At 38.5% G+C, this 19,309-nt stretch overlaps 1 pseudogene; it reads right to left on the bottom strand.

Annotated features, from left to right (window-relative positions):
• Positions 1 to 8,431: 8,431 nt before the first annotated feature.
• LOC124104883 (U6 spliceosomal RNA) lies at positions 8,432 to 8,532 on the bottom strand (annotated as a pseudogene).
• Between the last annotated feature and the right edge of the window lie 10,777 nt (positions 8,533 to 19,309).

Here is a 19,309-nt window from a genome sequence, read left to right as displayed (position 1 = left end):
TCCTCTGCTCCAGTGCATTCAAAAGATGTTTCTCCATCCTTTGACTTTCTCTGATCCTTCCTATCTCTGTGCTCTTCCAGGTGCAGTTCTCTTTGTCTGGAATGCTCTCTGCATGCCTGTCCACCTCAGCAGACCTGAGCTTATCTCTCCTACTGGAAATATGACTTTCTTTGGGAAGTCTTCCCAATTACCCCCAATAGATGTGTTAGTCACTGCCTTCCCTTGGTTCCCATGGTGGTGCTGCATAAAAGTCAGGGCAGCAATGTCTTAGGGCAACCCTCAGATATGTGTGTAAGTATTTACAAGGAAATTCCCAAGGGAAACTAGGAAATTGTGGGTGGGGGCCAGAGAGCAGAGAGGGGAGGAAGCAGGATGTGTGCAGTCACAGGCAAAGTCACTCAAAAAGTAGCTTTTGCCCAATTTACAGGGAAACTTATTAACTCTATAAATCAAACCTCACAATTGTCCTTCTCTAAGACAAAGGAACTGGAGTTTTCCTGTCCCCACATCCAGCAGGCATTGGTTAAGGACTGTCCTGAGGGACAATGGAGACTCACAAGCTACTTCTCCAAGAAAGAGTGCAGGTGCTGGCTGGCAGTAAGGAGTACTGGTGGAGTGGGGCAGGCAGCACAGAAGTGGTAAAAAGGATCCTAAGGGATCTGGGAAGAATGCAGCCACTACACACAGCCATTACCCACTAAGGAGGGAGTGTTAAAATTGAGTCTATCTGGGTTGCAAATCCAGGTCAATTGTTTCCCAGAAAAAAGACTTAATTATTTTCAGACTTTGAGTTTCCTCCTCTATAAAATTTAGAAATGAATTATATATATATATATATATATATATATATATATACCTCTCAGGCTGAAAGTGAAAAGTAGGTAAGTTAATGCCTATAAAATAGCATAGTGTGGAGTTTCTAGTAAAAACCTCTTTAAAAGGCAGCTATCATTTTAAAGTGTCATTTTAATGTGATGGCATCTCCCACTTCCCAGAGATTCTCCAGGACAGTGACCTACTGCATTGGTGTTCGGATTACTGGTGCCCAAGCCAATGCCTGACCCAGAGTAGATGTCCAACCAATATTTCTTGAGTCACTGAGTGATTCTCCACTTTGAACGTGACCTCTGTTATCAACTTTCATGATATGCTACATTGAAATTTGTGTCTGTTTGGCCCATTGAACTGGATCATAAGGTAGTTTTTTAAATTATTATTATTCTTTTTTGATTTCCTTAAATGTAGAACAGTCTGGTACATGGCAGTTGCTAAATAATTGTTGGTTGGATAGATTTAGAATACTCCAATAGCAAGTCTGTTAAAAATTCTGAGGGCTGTTATCTCTTCTTCAGGGTCTGTTTGCAGATGGTGATCTCAGATCACCTATGGTTCAGTGCTGGAAATCAGAAACTACTCCAGGCTTTTCAAGAAGAATGTGATTTAATAGAAGACATTGGGTGCTATGGGAGCAGAATTTCAAAATGGCCCTCCAGGTTCAGATGTTTCACTCTAATTCCAGAAGCTGGGAATATGCTGGTACATGGCTCCTGTGATTATGTGAGATTATATGGCACAGTCTGTTTTAAGGAAGAGCTATTATCTGGGAGAGCCTGATTTAATCATACAAGTCCTTAAAAGCAGGGAACTTTCTCTGGCTGAAAACAGAAAAACAATTCAAGTTGCAACATGAGCAGGATTGACTTGAAGGGTCCGGCTGCTGGCTGTGATGTTATGACAAGGCTCATTGTGCTGTCACTGACTTGAAGAAGGGAGAGGTCACATGTGAAGAAATGTGAATGGCTTTAAGAGGCTGAGACAGGTCCCTGGTTGGCAGCCAGCTAGGAAATGGGAGCCTCAGTCATGATACTAGAAATAAATGGGTTCTATACACAACTGGAGTAAGCTTAGAAGTAGATGCTTCCCAGAGACTCCAGATATGCACCTCCCCTTTCTGATCCCTTGATTTCAGCTTTATAAATCCCTGAACACAGAACCCAGCTGAGCTCACCTGACCTCCAGAAGAGCAAGATGAGAAATGAGCATTGTTTTAAGACACTATGTGATTTACCATTCAGCAAAAGAAAACTAACGCAAGTTCTTACTACATGGAAAAGACTGAAATCAAGAAAGTAAGGTAGGCTACTCCTAGCTTTCGGGCTATGGTGCCCAGGCTGCCACCTGAGATCAGGAAGCTGCAAGAAATGACAGATGGCCCCCACTGCTGCAGCTGGGCCCTGGAGGGGAAGTATGGAGATCAGCAAGCTGTGACATATGTGGTCATATGTGTGGAAGGTCACACTCAGCCACCACTACCACCACTATTGATAGAGGAAGCAGGGCCTCTTGCTCCCTGCCACCTTAAAAATATCCCACAAATGAATCTCATTGTCAAACATATGTCAAATCTAAAACCTTGGCGGAAAGCAAGACTGGGATCCACAGTTCCCCAGTTTCTAGTGCCTGAGATAAAAATAGAAGAGATAGAAGGAGCTATGGGTAAAGCTGATGGACAGTGAGTTATACCCAATATGGATGGCTCTCCAAATTGTCAAGATGCCATTACGTCGTCCACCTTCTCATCAAAGTTATTTTGATATTACAGATGCAAAAACTGATTAAGTATCTTGCCTAAAGTCTCGATAATAATAATATGTGGTAAAATTAAGATTAGAACCTAGGCTTGCTTCTCCCCAAGCTGATATTTTCAGCTTCTACAGCTGATGCTGGGGATGAAGTTTGTATCATGGGATGACAGTTGGTCATGCAGGCTCCTGTAGACTCAACTAAGGAGGGAACAGAGGTTGCAGCAATTTCATTTTATTTTTTTTTGAAAAGTTTTCCTCAGGATCCTGGTAAAGGGCTGCTCTTGGACTCTTGCTGGAACTCAGTCTGGCTTTCTCCTCTCCTCTCCTGTCATCCAAGTCTCCTCCTGGCTTATATCCTTTGACTTTGGACACACACTTGCAATGTGTGCTCTGATTTCTGGGTTTCTTTTGGTGAAGGGTCCTGCCCTCTTTCATGGGGCAGCCCCTGCTATTCTTTTAAATCTTGTAAGTACCGAGGATCAGCCCTTACCCTCTATGCTCAGGTCTTCCTGCTTCTTCCCAGGTGGAGGCTGGTGCTGGGTGGATGAGCAGTGGGAGGAGAATTGGCTCCTAAAGGGAGTCCTGCAGCATTTCCTCCAGGAGGCTCTATCTTCCCTGCATACCGATCCACTTACAAAATAATTGGCCCACGGGCTCAAGCACAAGAGCAATTTGGCCTTCTCTCTTCTTTTTTCTGATAGTTGTAAACCTGCTTCCTTTAAAAACTCAACTCTGGAGGGGAGATTTTAGCCCTTAAGCCTAAGATAGGTGGGACTGTATCATCCCAAATATTGAGGTACAAAGAAACTCAGAGGAGAGAGAGGGAGAGAACATGACTCAGCTCTGGCTCTCTGGTTTCCTTTCTCCCTGACTGGCCACCCCTTTCTCCCCTGGACTTTGCCTCAGTGATGAGGAATTCATTCCTAGGTTTCTGGAGGGGAAAGAAGAATGTTTTGACTGTCTTTAGTAGGCTTAAAAGACAAAGTGTTTATGAAAAATATGCTCATAGTTTTATATACCTGAACTCACATAAAAGAAGGGTCTCTTTGTGTGGATAGGCGACCCCGTATTTAGTAAGCCCAGGATGGGAGTAGTGGGATCAGCCAGGCTTTCTTCTTCTCCCAGGGAATCCCAACAGGAAAGTTATCAAGGGCTAGATTCATGAAAGAATCTACTTCTTCTGCCTCTTCAAAAGTCTATATTTAAACACAGTTGAAATCCATGCTCCCAACTCAACTAGAAAGCAAAAGAAACAAAGTGAAGTTGTATATGTAGGGCTTTTCTTTTCTCTTTTTCTTTTCTTTCTTTTTTTTTTTTTTAGGGTTTTGCTTTTAACCCAAAATTTCTAACTCCTGATTTTCCTGAAGGCTAATAATTCTGGGTTGTATATTGACATTGACTGAGTAAAGTGTGATCCATTTGCAACCTTTCTTTCCTTTGTCTCTTTGAAGGAAATATTAGTTGTCATTTTCTATCACCACACCGACCACACTGGGCAGGTGAGGGCCCACAGTGAGTTTCTGTCTCTTTTGAGTGAGATGCCCACCTGGCAGTGAGCCTGAGGCAACTTCCTTCTCACTCTGGGTCCTGGTGGAAGAGCCTCCCCCACACAAAGCATGACTTTCTAGCATCCTCTTCTTCTCAAAAAGGTGTCTCAGGTAGTTTTCAGGGTAATTCAGAAGATCTTACTGAGATGCCTACAAAAGCATAAATCAGAGAATGGATCAAAGATAAATACTCTGTAAAGACTGGGGGACACATTGGTGACTTGGGGAGATGTTCTCTGGTGGGGAAAGTAGACAGATACAGGTTGAGTAGTGGACAGATGCAGGCACTTGGAAGAAGTGCTAGGATAGGGAGAGATGCCACAGGTGCACAAAGAAGGGGTATGCAACCTGACTTAGCAGGAAGACCTCCTAGAAGAAATAGCCACTGGATGTGAGAATGTTAATGACATTGCTACAGACTCTGTTATGAGGTCCAGAGACTGACTTGCATAGAGATATAGGGTTGCTAAGGGGAAACTTGTCTGAGGAGCATCTCCATTAGGTCCACTTGGTAAGACAGCCTGGTGGTCCTGCCAGTGGATTCTGCAGTTTCATTTTGATGACCTTCGACTCTCTGTCACTAAGTTATTCAAAGGGACAGGGCTACTCCTCCTTTGTTTCCTGTCCCTCTTAACAACAGCTGTGTAACTCAGTGCCCCTTGATGAGGAAATGTTAAACAGTAGATGATAATCCCTGGAGGTATGTGGGTGAGTAGGGTGATCCTGGCACTTTCCTGTACTCAGTATGGCACCTGCCTCACCCCATCTGAGCTCTCAGCCCTCAGGTCATGATGAAAAGGAAGATGCTGGAATCATCCTGTCCAACTGTCAAATTTGACGGGTGGGGGTGGATGAAATATCCACTAGGGATCTTCAAGAAGCCAGAAATATCATATTTACTTTCAACTAGGGAAAATTTGAACCTATGTCTCCAGATTTGAAAGTTCAGGATATTAATTCATTGTGACATCTGGTCCTTCTCTTTGATATTTTAAAAATAGGCTAGAAACAGAATTGTGAATCCATGCTCCAAAGGACTATCCTGAGATTCTGGGAAAGAATGCAACTCTGAGTTTATCTTGTTTATCCATCCAATGCACTAAGCCAATTTCAAGGACAAGGTTCCCATTTTGTTTTAATCATCCATGAAAGCAAAGAATGTGGGAATGTCTGTCTTGCCATTTTCAAGGACTGTGGTGGCATCAGAAGCTGGCTGCTGGCTTCTGGTCTTTGTTGTAGCTACTAGAAAATATGATCTGACTCTCTCAGAACCCTAGAATTTTAGAACCAGAAAGAAAACTCAGCAGTCTATACCAAGAACCGCAAAAGATGATCATACCTCTTGAGCCAATCAATCCATTCCTATGAATGTCAAGGAAGGTCACTCAAATATACATTTTTAAAGATATTCACTTTAATATTTTTATAAAGGTAAAAAATGAGAACCCATCAAACTGTTTAACATTATAGACTTCGTTTTTAAATTGGGACACATTAAGGAATATTATGCAGTTCTAAAATAATTATGAATGTGTGTACTTATGAAATACATAAATGTTCAAATATTTATTGAATGGTGTAATAAGAGTGTGAAGATTTCAGTACAGAGATTCCTCAGGAAACTTGGAATGGAACCACTATTTCACCCATTTGTCCCACTCCTTGGTATATACCCAAAGGACTTAAAATCAGCATACTACAGTGACACAGCCACATGAGTGTTTATAGCAGCTCAATTCACAAAAGCTAAACCATGGAACCAGCCTAGGTGCCCTTCAACAGATGGATGGATAAAGAAAATGTGCTATATATACACGATGGAATACTACCCAGCCATAAAGAGAAATGAAAACGTATAAGAGTAAAAATAAAGGCCAGTTGTTCTCTCTGATATGTGGATGCTAACTCACAATAAGGAGGTGGGGTAGGGAAGAAGGGAAGTACTTTGGATTAGACAAAAGGGAATGAAGGGACGGGATGGGGAATGGGAATAGGAAAGATAGAATGAATCTGAATTGGACATTACTTTCCTATGTGAATATATGGATACATGATCAATGTAATTCCACATTATGTACAACCAGAAGAATGGGAAGTTATACTCCATATATGTATAATATGTTAAAATGCATTCTACAATCATGTATAACTAATAAGAACAAGTAATTTTTTTTAAAAAAAGAGTATGCAGATTGCAAGTCTGCATACTCTGTGATGTTACCTATGTTAAATGTATATGCCAATATTGTAAAATTTGCAGGAATGTTATTAGTCCACAGGGTTATGGATAATTTTATTTAAAAATTTGTTACATTGTCCCAAGTGTCAATGTACATAAGAATATGATAGGTATGTTAGGAGCACAGAAGAAGGTGTTGCTAGCTTTGAGAAATATTTCTCAGGGTTTTGAAGTTGTAAGAGTGATCATTCATTCATTCTGGGTTCATGTTATAGAGCAACTACTATCTACTAGAAAACACAGCAGTGTGAAGACAGAAATGTAATCCTTAAAAGTTTTAGTCAGTGCTTTAATGTTTTATTTAATAAATATTTGAATTAAAACAGTCACCCTTATAATCTATGTTGATTTCCTTCTTTCCAATCTCCTTCTTTTTCTCCTCCTTCCTCCACAAATGTGACACGGGTCGACTTGAAGTCACAGAGTCAGTAAATTGTCTAAGGTCACACATCTTGCTTATAGCAAACCTGATACTAGAATCTGATTGTTTTCCTACTATCTCTTCTCCACCTTTCCCCTATAACCTCCACATCTCTTGCTTATTTGTTGGAACGATAAAGGGGACCAGACAAATTTAGACACTGGCCAGAAAGTAGTGAGTGCTTCTCAAGCTAAGTTGCATATAAAAGCCAAAGAACTTGCTCAGAAGCAGATTTTGATTCTATAACCTGCTGGGATTTATAACCTGCTGTCTTTCTCATAAAATTCTAGGTACTGCTCATGTTATCTTTTCTTGAGTTGTAAGAATCTAAAAGATAGAAGTTTTGAGCAATGAAGAAATAAGAAATTAATTTTTAATCAGTGCTCTCTTTAGTTTTAACTCAGGGAAAGTGTCAGTGTGCATTTTTCACAAAGTCTAAATTTTCTTTCACTAAATGATAATGCATTTCCTTCCCCATCTTAGCACTCACTCCAGATCTAGACCTCTTATACAATGTGGCCATGAAAGACAGGGACCCATTCTATACCCACACTACTAAGAGATAACGGATCATGGACATGTGCCTTGGTTGTCTCACTCCTATGCTCTGGGTCTTACCCACCAGGATGCAAGGGCCTCATCCTGCTTCTCCCATCACAAAGGCAGGTATTTGGAATCAAGGCCACATCTGAGTTGAAAGTCTAACTAAGCCCTGAAGATGAGGAACAACTTACCTCATTTGTTTGGGTTTGCATTTCCTCATTATAAATGTGGATAATTACAGCATCAATCTATTAGAAGTTTGTCTAGATTAAATGAGATCAGGTACATGAATCACTTAGCTTACTGTCTGGCAAGAAAGTAAGTGCTCAATAAAGGTAGATATCATTATATCTAGTTGAGTCTAAACTTTATTCTAAATTCCTGACCTAGAAGGTCATAGCTTAGTGTCTAAAGCAGACACAAAATTAAACAATCACATTTACTTTAAATTTAATATTTAATCAAACATACTCTAAATATAAAAGTATAAATTTATGAATAATAAAAAATAATAAAGATATCTAAAGCATATACTTATATGAATATATACATATTTCTTTAAATATATTTAATAGTAGTTAATGTATTTAACTAATTATTATATTTATCCAATAGCTATAAATTCATAGAAAAATTAGAGAAATGAATAATAACTATGTATATTTATATATATACAAGCAGAACAAAAAGTGGATATAACAAAAATGTAATTTAAACAATTTAAGTGTAAATATATTAACTAATAGATATATATTATTTTATATATCATTACATATGCAGTATATGTCTGGGTGCATGTATGTATGAATATAAATGAATGCAACATTTGCTAATGTACAGGTGTTAATGAATGCTGTGGGAACCCAGAAGATAGGGTAACTAGCTTTCTGGGATGAAAAGAGAAAGAGAGCATTTTAAATGAGTTTCTTTTCTTGTCATTTCTTTCTCTTTTTTAACTATAAATGTAATACATGTTTATTGTAAAACATTCAGATAACATAGAGATTATTTTTTAAAAAATTAAGATGATCTGGGATTCACCATCCAATTATTATAACTGATGATACTGATTTATTTTATTTCAGAATTTCTGCCAAAAAGTATGGAATGCTTCGCAAATTTGCATGTCATCCTTGCGCAGGGACCATTCTGATTTTTTTGTATTGTTCGATTTGGGGATGTGCTGCCAAAGTGAGCTCTTGAGCTTCCTCTAGAAGGATTAGGTGGATGCGGAAAAGCATCTGGGCTGAGGGTGTGGAGGAGAAGGGCAGTAAGCAGAGAGACTGTAAGGAGGGTTAGGGCTAGACTGGAAAAAAAACCCAAATCATGAGCTTTGTCTCGGGACTAAGCTAAGAGCTTTGTCTCTGGAAACCTACAGGAAGATGGTTTTAAGCAGACAGGGATGTGATTCACTGAGCACTTTAGCTTGAAGCTATAAGGTGTTTTACTTGGTTAGAAATCCTTTTGTCTGCTCTTTGTTTCTTTGAGGAGTCTAAGATGTTTTCCAAGAATTATCAAACCCTGAAATACAGTCTTACAAAACTCTCCAAGCCATTGAAAATTTAAGGGGAAAATGGTTACTGTGTAATAGGGCATTTTCCAATCAGTTTGCCTCTGGGTAGAAAAATTTCACTTTCCACAATAGGGTTTGTGGCAATTTCCTTGAAGAGGAAAAAAAAAAAAGATGAATGAATTGTTGATGTACAAGACATATGGAAGGGAAAAATATCAAAGATTAAAAAAAAGAAGCAAATACAGAGAAATGTCTTATTTGTGTTCCTATTGTTAACTACTGATTTCTCCCTCTTCACTTGACCTTGAAAAGAATAAACTGAATATAGCAGGAGTGCTTATGATTAGATGACAGGTATAGACCCAGGTAAAATGCTGTAAAAATTGAGGGAATTTTTAATTCTTTTCCTTCTTCACTGGCTAACTCATGCAGCTGGAAATTTAAATAAATAAATAAATAAATAAATAAATAAATAAATAAATAAAAGAAACTTTCTAAACTTAGAATCTGATGAAACCCTTCATATCTTTTCCACAGGGAATCACTTTATAGGCTGTTTCTTGGCCATCAGAGGCAGAGATCTGCATATCTTTATTGGCCTTTGTCATAGCAATAGCATCTTAAATGTTTGTCCATAACATAGCATGCAAAAATAATTATACTTTACAGCTCCTTTCATCTAAGGATTTTAATCTTCTAAACATTAATTAATAAAGACTCAAAAACACCCTGTGAGGTAAGTAAATATTCTTATGCTGTTTTATGGATGGGGAAGATGATTAACAAGGAGATTAAGCAATTTGCCTGCAACAAGGTGAGTTTGTAGATATGGGAGTCAAATGTCTTCCCTCTGAGACAAGCACAGTAATTGCCAAACCAAGATAAAAGCCTTTACTCATTCTTTTAAAATGATCATGCAAAATTGAAGCATGGGTTTCACTTCCAAGTTACCCAAGAATCTAGAGATCATCCAAAATTTAAAAAATGATCATGTATTTTTCAAAAAAAGGAGAATTTCAGATTTACCTACATGGATTTTTCTTTATCATTTAACAGAACCTCAGGTCAGAGTTTTGTTCCTTAACAATTTGTATGTACATCATCATCTTTTCAAAGAAGGCATGGAATTGTTATTATTTAGAATACTATCTGAATTCTAACTCTATCCTGTATTTTGATTTATTTCTTGTGGGATGCTCTTAACCTGTCACTTTGCTGTGTTAAATGAGAATAATTTCATAACCCTTGTTGGGAAGTAGGATTCTTGTGCATTTTCACTAGTAATACAGTTATACTTTATTGAATATTATAGGACACACACTTTGATAGAAGTTCATCATACTTTGTATTTGTTCCTTTTACAATGTGAAAGGTATCCCCATTTGACAGGTGAGAAATCTGAAGGTTACACAGGTTTGAAAGCTTGCTCAGTAAGGATAGCACAGCTGGAGGTGATGGAGCTTGGAATCTGTCCCAAGATTGCCTGATCCCGGACGAAAGCACAAACACCAGCTCAGGACAAAAAAGTTGCACAAGGTTGGAAAAGACAACAGCAAAGCATCAATCTTTAGAATAGTTCTCTGATCCCTGGAGTTCTCATATTTCTTCACAGAATAGGGTCAAAATATTCTATTGTTCAATAGTATCCTCAATCTCCCCAGCCACACCCCGTGTCTCCCCCAAGATACATATTTGTGGTATGGTTGAAAGTTCATTTCATTGTTTCAAAGTCTTTTTCTGTCTGATATTCAATTTTAGTTCCTTTCCCTTTTTGACTTCTCCATAAAATGCTGGCAGTCTCTGAAGCTCCTTTCTCTCCTGATGGTGATGACATTCCAACTCTATTACTCTTTACCCCCTTGGTTCCATGGGGGACTTTTCTAAAGATTGTTTGTTTTGCTGGAGGACTGGTAAATGATGTGTTTCAGAAGTGACATTTTGACTTGGAGAGGCCAGGCAATCTGGACATGGAGAGAATTTCTATAAATCCCACATGTTTTTCTGGATTTCAATGCTGTCATCTTAAATGCAGCATCTGTAGCATAAAACTGCCAAAGAGGGTCATATTTTTATTTTTACCAATAATTCTAGGAGACCGGCTATTGCCCAGATCCAACAACTTAAATTATTTACTGACTTTCTATTAAATTGGGCCATTATTTGTGAACACGAAAGATTTGGTGTAGTATAAAATATCTCTTTGGCACTGCCACATAAAAATGTATACACATGCTACGTCCAGAAACAGTCTCCTTGAAGAACAAGATGAAAATATAATGGCAGCTTTAATTTTAACTGAAGACACTTACAATATTACACTAGCAAAAAAGAATTCACCACCAGCTGCACGTCTGAGAGACCAAGGGACTGATCAAATCTATCACATGGACAACATCTAAGTCTTTGAGTGGTAGGTGTGCACTGCAGCTTTCAGTAAGTCTGTTACCAGATGAGCCAACTTCAAAGATGTGGTGGGCGGCCCAGAGGATAGTGGGAGGCGGTGAAGCATCAAAAGCTTCAAACAAAATTGAGGTTAGTTTTTTTTTGTTTTTGTTTTTTTTGTTTTTTGTTTTTTTTTTCAAATCTCAAATTCACTGAGCACAAAGATATTTTGAGATATGTTGACAATGACCTAATATTTATTTTCAGTTTTTGTGACGTTAGTATGCAAAGACAGATTAAATAAATAATGCAAATTAATTGCATTTATATTTTAAACAGAAGAGTACTTCAAATGCAAATAGGAGACATCCTGTCTACAAGGATTTTTAGCCAATTGCTTGATACATGTGGCTGTGTAGAGGATTGAGTATTATCCAAGAGACACAGATGGGATGATTTAGGCACAAACAACTTTTATTTTGGTACTTCTGTGCAAACTCTCGACATACCTGACTCTACAAAAATTATAGTTTTGATGTACATATGAAAGCCTTCAATATATATCCAGAAACTATATATAAAACACTTTCTTGGCTAATATCTAAAGTTATTAAACTTTAATATATTACAGATTTATATTGTTTACAGATTTGTTACGACTTAGAGTGAAATGTTGACAGTTTGAAGCTATGAACCTTTTATTTAAGATTTCTGTTAAAATAACATTTCCCACCTGATTTGAAGCAGCAGTTTCTAGGATTGTTTCTGTTCTTTTTAAAAAATTTCCTGCATATATACTGTGGATGTATGAGAGAATAAGCTTAACAATCTTTAAATACTAAGAAACACATATGTTTGAGATGTTTGTAAAACTTTTTCCTGAGCCCACCAAGTACCCACTCAAGTATTTGCCTTTTCTAAGTGGGCCACTAGGAGCTTAGAGCCAAGTTTGTGGCCCACCTCCAGGAAGGTATAGAATTTCATGGCGTACATATTTGTACACTAGCCTCAATCCTGCTTTGAATTTATTTTTCTACCCCTTTTTCTAAACTTTCTTTAAAATTAACTTTTAAAATCTTAAAATTTTTATGATCTTAAAATTAAATAGTTTTAAACTTTAATCTTATCATACTACGTAAGCTACTTTAAAAATCTTTCTCAAACCAAGTAGGGAAAAATAAATAAATGAAATAAAAAATATGGGATGTTTCGACACCTATAGCTAATTCATGATGTAAATCCCCAAACTTCAACTCTGCCTTTTTTGCATGGGTGATGTAGAGTTGTCTGGATTTTTAAGGGTAAAGTGGAATTAGAAATATTATTCTCAATGATGAACTCATCCAGGTCATAATGAGGATAATTATTTTTGTGTATCTTTATCCCTCTGGGATATGCAATAATTGCCTCTGTGCTTTGCCAAGTAACATTTAAATATTGTTATTAGTTGAAACAAAATGTAAACCTTTGTCTGGTCTCATTTGATGTATCCCAAAGCAAAGAAAGATACAGAGAAGGTAACACCCGGATTCGCATTTACTAAGGGATTCCAAATAATGCCCTAAATGACTATTTTGGAGCTCAGTTACATGCAGGTGGTAGAGGATTTATGCTGTGAATGCCTAAAATACTTTCTCCACCGAGAGGAGATTATTAAGTCCTAGTGAGCCTGAGTGTTCAGTGCCAATACTAACCATTAGCTTTTGGCTCTGAGCCATGACTGTCTACTCTGCAGTGGATTCTGCCACCAAGGGGAAGGTCATTAAGGGCTGTTCTTTATTCTCGTTAGTATGTTCCAACATAATTAACAGAAGTTGTTCACCAGATGGCTTCCTTCCTGTCAGCAAGAACCTCCAGCTTAATGGGCTATGCAGGATTCTTTACTTTAAGTGGGTGAGGCGGGAAGCAAATTCAAAATATATCATCTTTGATCCTCCCACTTCTAATTAGTTCTAAAGGTTTTAGATAATAATGTAAAGGAGGCAGGGAAATGAAATCATTCTAAAAATCAAAGCCTCACAGAAATCCAATAGGAGTTTTACACATACCTGGGGGTGTTTCTTCCCCCCCTGCTTGGTCTCCACCCATCACAGAGAGAAGTGCAGAAACGGTTGTCAATCTGCCACCAAAAGATATTTCTAGAGCCTTAGAGCTGAAATGGATTTAAAAATCTGATAATATAATTCAATAAGTGCTTACTCAGTTCCCACTGGCTTCAGAAATGGTACTGAGTGCTGGTGATAAGATATTGCCCCTCTTGTCCTGCAAGTTAGAGAGTCTTGAGAGATTCCGAGACATAATAGGCACTGGGCAGTGGAGTTTGGTAAATGCTGTACAAGACACCACCCTCAGAGCCTTTCCTCTTTATTGAGAAATAAGCCGAGGTCTTCCTTGGGTATGCTGGCTCTTGCACATGGTGTTGGGTACAAGGCAGGTCCGCTCTGAGCTAATCATAACTGTCCTCTTGCCAGTGTTTGGCTTAACAATTGGACAGATGAGCCATGCTGGCCAATAAATCAGGAGGGACAGTTTACTATAAAGCATTACAAAAAACATCCAAGTGCTCAAATCAAGTGGCTTCTCTATAAGCTTGTTACATTTAGGAAATAATTTTAATATAGGAAAATACTGAAAAGATCTTATTCATACTCATTATCTCAGGTTTATTATAAAAGCCTTGTAAATCATAGGAGATAAAAACTATTCCTTTTCTACAGATGGGGAAACTGAGACTTAGAGAGATTAATGTGTTAGGTCTGGATAAAGCTACCGAGCTCTGAAATCAAGTGCTGTTTTGACCACATCTTCTTATTTCTTAAATAGTCAAGGCAAAAACTCAGTTGCACAAGTTAAGAGTGCAACATGATCATAAAACCTTTTTTTAATGCTTGAAAAATACTAACTGCTTCTTTTGAGCTTTTATCCTGAGGATTTTAAGTTCAGTTGCTTTTTCTTCATGCATGAAGAAATATTTGGAGTCAAGTAAGGTGAAAAGGCTTTCTGATGTAATAATTATCATTGAAAATCAACATAGGTTACTCATGATTGGTGATTATTTTAAAAGGTGTTTGAGGAACAAGATGAAATGGTCTACTGTTGAGTGTTGCACACCTGCATTCCACCTAGAAAGGGCTTCAACAGGGATAAAGAGGCTAGTAGTATGCTCTATATAAACACTGGCCAGAGTAGCTATAGGCTTAATCATCATTTGCTATAGCTCAGTTTTGAAGACAAACTGTCTTCATTCATTTACTATCAGTGTTAAGACTCTTTTGTCGTTAAGTGACAGAAAGCCCAACTCCATCAGTTTAAGTGGTTTCTCTATAAGCTTGTTATATTTAGGGAATAGGAGATGTATTGGCTTACAAAATTGAACAATATTCAGCAGGCAGCTCCGACTTCAGGAAAAGTTTGAATTGGGATGACCAGTCCTTGCCACCAGTCTCCATCTGTAGGCTTTCCTTTCTCTGGAGTGACTCAATTATGACTCTAAATGGTGGTCCCAAATGTTAGACTTACTTCATCATAGCATCCTATTCATTGGAAATAGTGTTTGTTTCTTGGAGAACTAAAATGAAGTCTATAATTGAATCCCACTGCCTAAATTGTATCATTGTGGTAGATTGAGTTATTTATTGGTCTTTGTTATGGCTTCATGGTTGGCAGTGTTTCCTTATCTCCTTGGCCATGACTTGACCATGTGACTTTCTTGGTGAATGGGATATCAGCAAATACAATACAAAAGAGGAGCTGGACAGACACAGTTGAGTTTGCCCTCTTGCTGCACCCCTGCCTTTTACTATGAGAACAACATGCCTTGTATAAAAGACAAATTGTGCAAGGCAGATGAAAGACACATGGAGCAGCCCTAGACATTATCATTGGCTTGATACCACGCAATGATAATTATTATCATTGGCCTGATACCACACAATCCAACTTAATTAGTCAAACCTCAATCATCCGCAGAAATGTGAGCAAGAAATAAATGCCTTTTGTTCATAAGCCACTGAGTTTTGGAATAATTTTCATGATATGATTATAACAACAGCCAACTGATATAGTCACTAGCTCATTCTGCTCATTCCTATACCAACCACTGAGGCAGGAGGTTGGAATAAATTGGGTAAATCCAGACTATGGAGTCTGCTACTGGAACCCAGTGCTGGATCTGGCTGGCCTTTGGAATAAAGGGTAAAAGTGTAAAGAAATAACACTGCCACTGAGATGAGATTCTGATGAGCAGAAATGACAGCTGTCTCTTGCATCCACCATCACTAAAACCTACATTTAAGTGATGGATCATATCAAGGTGCCACACCCTCCATTCTGAGCCATTGGAGTAACTGACAACCTGACAGCATGTGGCAAACTGATCAATGAAAGGGAATTGAAAGGGGGAAAAACAACCCTCCGAGACTGTGTCTTATCTTGCATCCTAGTGCCCAGAACAGAGCAAGCTGGGGGGCTTGTTACCATTGTGCTCTTTGGGAAAACCCTCAAATGTTGGGTTTCGTTGTGAGCATCATATTTCAAGAGGCACATTGCTAAGTCAAAACTTGTCAAGAGCAATGCAGACATGTTAAAAAGAAAAAGTGGTTGTCTTATTGGCAAGGCAGATGTTGAAGTGAGAATCAGGGTCAGCAAAAGCACAGATGACAATTATTTCTAATATCATAAAGACTGGTGTATGGAAGAGAGATTTTTCTTAGTCTGCATTCCTCCAGAGGCAAACTCTTCTGACATGCAGAAATGTGTTATTTCTGAAAGCATATGGGCTTTGGGACTGCGAAGACAAAATCTAATTCCAATTCTATTCTTCTACTTTTTAGTGGTATGTGCTTACTAATAACATTCCCTGTCAATGTCCGCTGCTGCCTCATCTGCAAAAGCAATGTAAGTAGACTTGTAATGTAAATAGCAATGTAAATAGATTTCAAAAGTTATTCATGTAAAGCTTGGCCCTTTGTAGATGGTCAATAAATGTTAGTTATTTTAATATTGATGATATCATTATTATTAGAACCATGATTAGTGCCAATGTGTGGAGTTTACAGGGAAACTAATTTTGGCTAATATATAAGGTAGTAAGAACACAATGTCCAAAAATAGAACAAATGTCAGAGTGAGTCCCCTGTTCTAGAGATTGTGTCAGCAGAGGCAGGACATCAGGAATGAAGTAGAGAGAACTTTCTGAGAAACTATACTGTATAAATTTCTGGGGTGCCGTATAATTTCAGGATACCAACATTAATTGAACTGGGAGGAAGTTTCATTCACACTAACCCCCAAATGAGTGAGACTGAACAGTATTATAAAGAGACTACACATCTGGACCCACTGGGGACAATCTTGGTTTAGACCTGTTTGTCCTGGGTGACCCAGTTTGAATGATAACATTACAGGGTCATCCTAATTATAACTAATCCAACAAGTAGAAGTCAAGAATATTGTTATTTTTTTAAAATAAGCTATCCCCTCCCAGAATTTCTACTTGTCCTGGGTTTGTCTTCCCAAGGAAGTGGTATTATCATCTTCAGTAACTCGGCCACACACCTTTAGGAAGCTACTTCACCATTCCACCCTCCTCTCTCTCACCTTCAATCAGTTACTAAACCCTTTTGATCCTGTCTCCTAAACGCCTCCCATATCTTCCCCTTCTTTCAAGTCTTCCTGCTTTAATTCAGACTCTTGTTACCTCTTGCCTGGAGCACTGTAAAATTCTCCAACAGCCGGGACCCATCCTATTATCCATAAACCCCACTGCCTCTGGCGAGCGCCTTTTAGAGTGTGCCACTGATCTTGCAGTTTCTTTTCACTCACCTAGAGAAATAAAATCAAGTTTTTGTTGTTTGAGTCTTCCTGCATTGTGTAAAAATAGATGGGAATATTTTCATCAAACGTAAAGGATATGTTTGGGATGGTAGGATTTAAAATGTAGCATTATGGGGACTATGAAATCCCCAGAAGGATCTCAGGAAGGTATCTCAATGGTGTAGGTTGTTAACCTTCAGAGTAGCTGGAAAGAAAGTAGCACAGGATCCTGCATGAGTCCTCCTGGAAGAGATACAACCAATAAGGTCAGCCGTGGACAAAGAAAAAAGAATGGCTTCCAATCAGATCCTAAGTTGAATGTTTAAGGGCAGGTTCTCTAAAGGGCTGATTCTGATTTCATTGGGTGTTGATTTTCTATGGAGTGCTTTTCTTTTCTATTTTTTGGAGGCGGGTGTAACAGGGATTGAACTCAGGGGCACTCAACCACTGAGCAACACCCCCAGTCCTATTTTGTATTTTATTTATTTTTTTTAAGAGTGGCTTAAAATATATTGCATGAATTAATGAATTAGTGAATCCACAGGCTCATTTCCACTAGTTTTCTAATTTTTTTTTTAAATTTTTTATTGTTGGCTGTTCAAAACATTACATAGTTCTTGATATATCATATTTCACAATTTGATTCAAGTGGGTTATGAGCTCCCATTTTTACCCCATATACAGATTGCAGAATCACATCAGTTACACATCCATTGATTTACATATTGCCATACTAGTGTCTGTTGTATTCTGCTGCCTTTCCTATCCTCTACTATCCCCCCTCCCCTCCCCTCCCCTCCCCTCCCCTCCCCTCCCCTCTTCTCTCTCTGCTCCCTCTACTGACATTCATTTGTCCCCCTTATATTATTTTTCCCCTTCCCCTCACTTCCTCTTGTATGTACTTTTGTATAACTCTGAGGGTCTCCTTCCATTTCCATGCATTTTCCCTTCTCTCTCCCTTTCCCTCCCACCTCTCATCCCTGTTTAATGTTAATCTTCTTCTCATGCTCTTCGACCCTACTCTGTTCTTAGTTACTCTCCTTATATCAAAGAAGACATTTGGCATTTGTTTTTTAGGGATTGGCTAGCTTCACTTAGCGTAATCTGCTCTAATGCCATCCATTTCCCTGTAAATTCTATGATTTTGTCATTTTTTAATGCAGAGTAATACTCCATTGTGTATAAATGCCACATTTTTTTTATCCATTCATCCATTGAAGGGCATCTAGGTTGGTTCCACAGTCTAGCTATTGTGAATTGTGCTGCTATGAACATTGATGTAGCAGTGTCCCTGTAGCATGCTCTTTTTAGGTCTTTAGGGAATAGACCGAGAAGGGGAATAGCTGGGTCAAATGGTGGCTCCATTCCCAGCTTTCCAAGAAATCTCCATACTGCTTTCCAAATTGGCTGCACCAATTTGCAGTCCCACCAGCAATGTACAAGTGTACCCTTTTCCCCACATCCTCGCCAGCACTTGTTGTTGTTTGACTTCATAATGGCTGCCAATCTAACTGGAGTGAGATGGTATCTTAGGGTGGTTTTGATTTGCATTTCTCTGACTGCTAGAGATGGTGAGCATTTTTTCATGTACTTGTTGATTGATTGTATGTCCTCCTCTGAGAAGTGTCTGTTCAGGTCCTTGGCCCATTTGTTGATTGGGTTGTTTGTTCTCTTATTGTCTAATTTTTTGAGTTCTTTGTATACTCTGGATATTAGGGCTCTATCTGAAGTGTGAGGAGTAAAGATTTGTTCCCAGGATGTAGGCTCTCTATTTACCTCTCTTATTGTTTCTTTTGCTGAGAAAAAACTTTTTAGTTTGAGTAAGTCCCATTTGTTGATTCTAGTTATTAACTTTTGTGCTATGGGTGTCCTATTGAGGAATTTGGAGCCCGACCCCACAGTATGTAGATCGTAGCCAACTTTTTCTTCTATCAGACGGCGTGTCTCTGATTTGATATCAAGCTCCTTGATCCATTTTGAATTCACTTTTGTGCATGGCGAGAGAAAGGGATTCAGTTTCATTTGTTGCATATGGATTTCCAGTTTTCCCAGCACCATTTGTTGAAGATGCTATCCTTCCTCCATTGCATGCTTTTAGCCCCTTTATCAAATATAAGGTAGTTGTAGTTTTGTGGATTGGTTTCTGTGTCCTCTATTCTGTACCATTGGTCCACCCGCCTGTTTTGGTACCAGTACCATGCTGTTTTTGTTACTATTGCTCTGTAGTATAGTTTGAAGTCTGGTATCCCTATACCGCCTGATTCA

Source organism: Marmota monax, unplaced genomic scaffold (assembly GCF_021218885.2).
Source record: "Marmota monax isolate L192 unplaced genomic scaffold, Marmota_monax_Labrador192_F-V1.1 WCK01_AAM20220418_F8-fsc00001, whole genome shotgun sequence".
In the NCBI taxonomy this organism is placed as follows: Eukaryota; Metazoa; Chordata; class Mammalia; order Rodentia; family Sciuridae; genus Marmota; species Marmota monax.
Note: the sequence above shows the minus strand (reverse complement) of the source record. Positions and strands in the feature narration are given on the sequence as shown.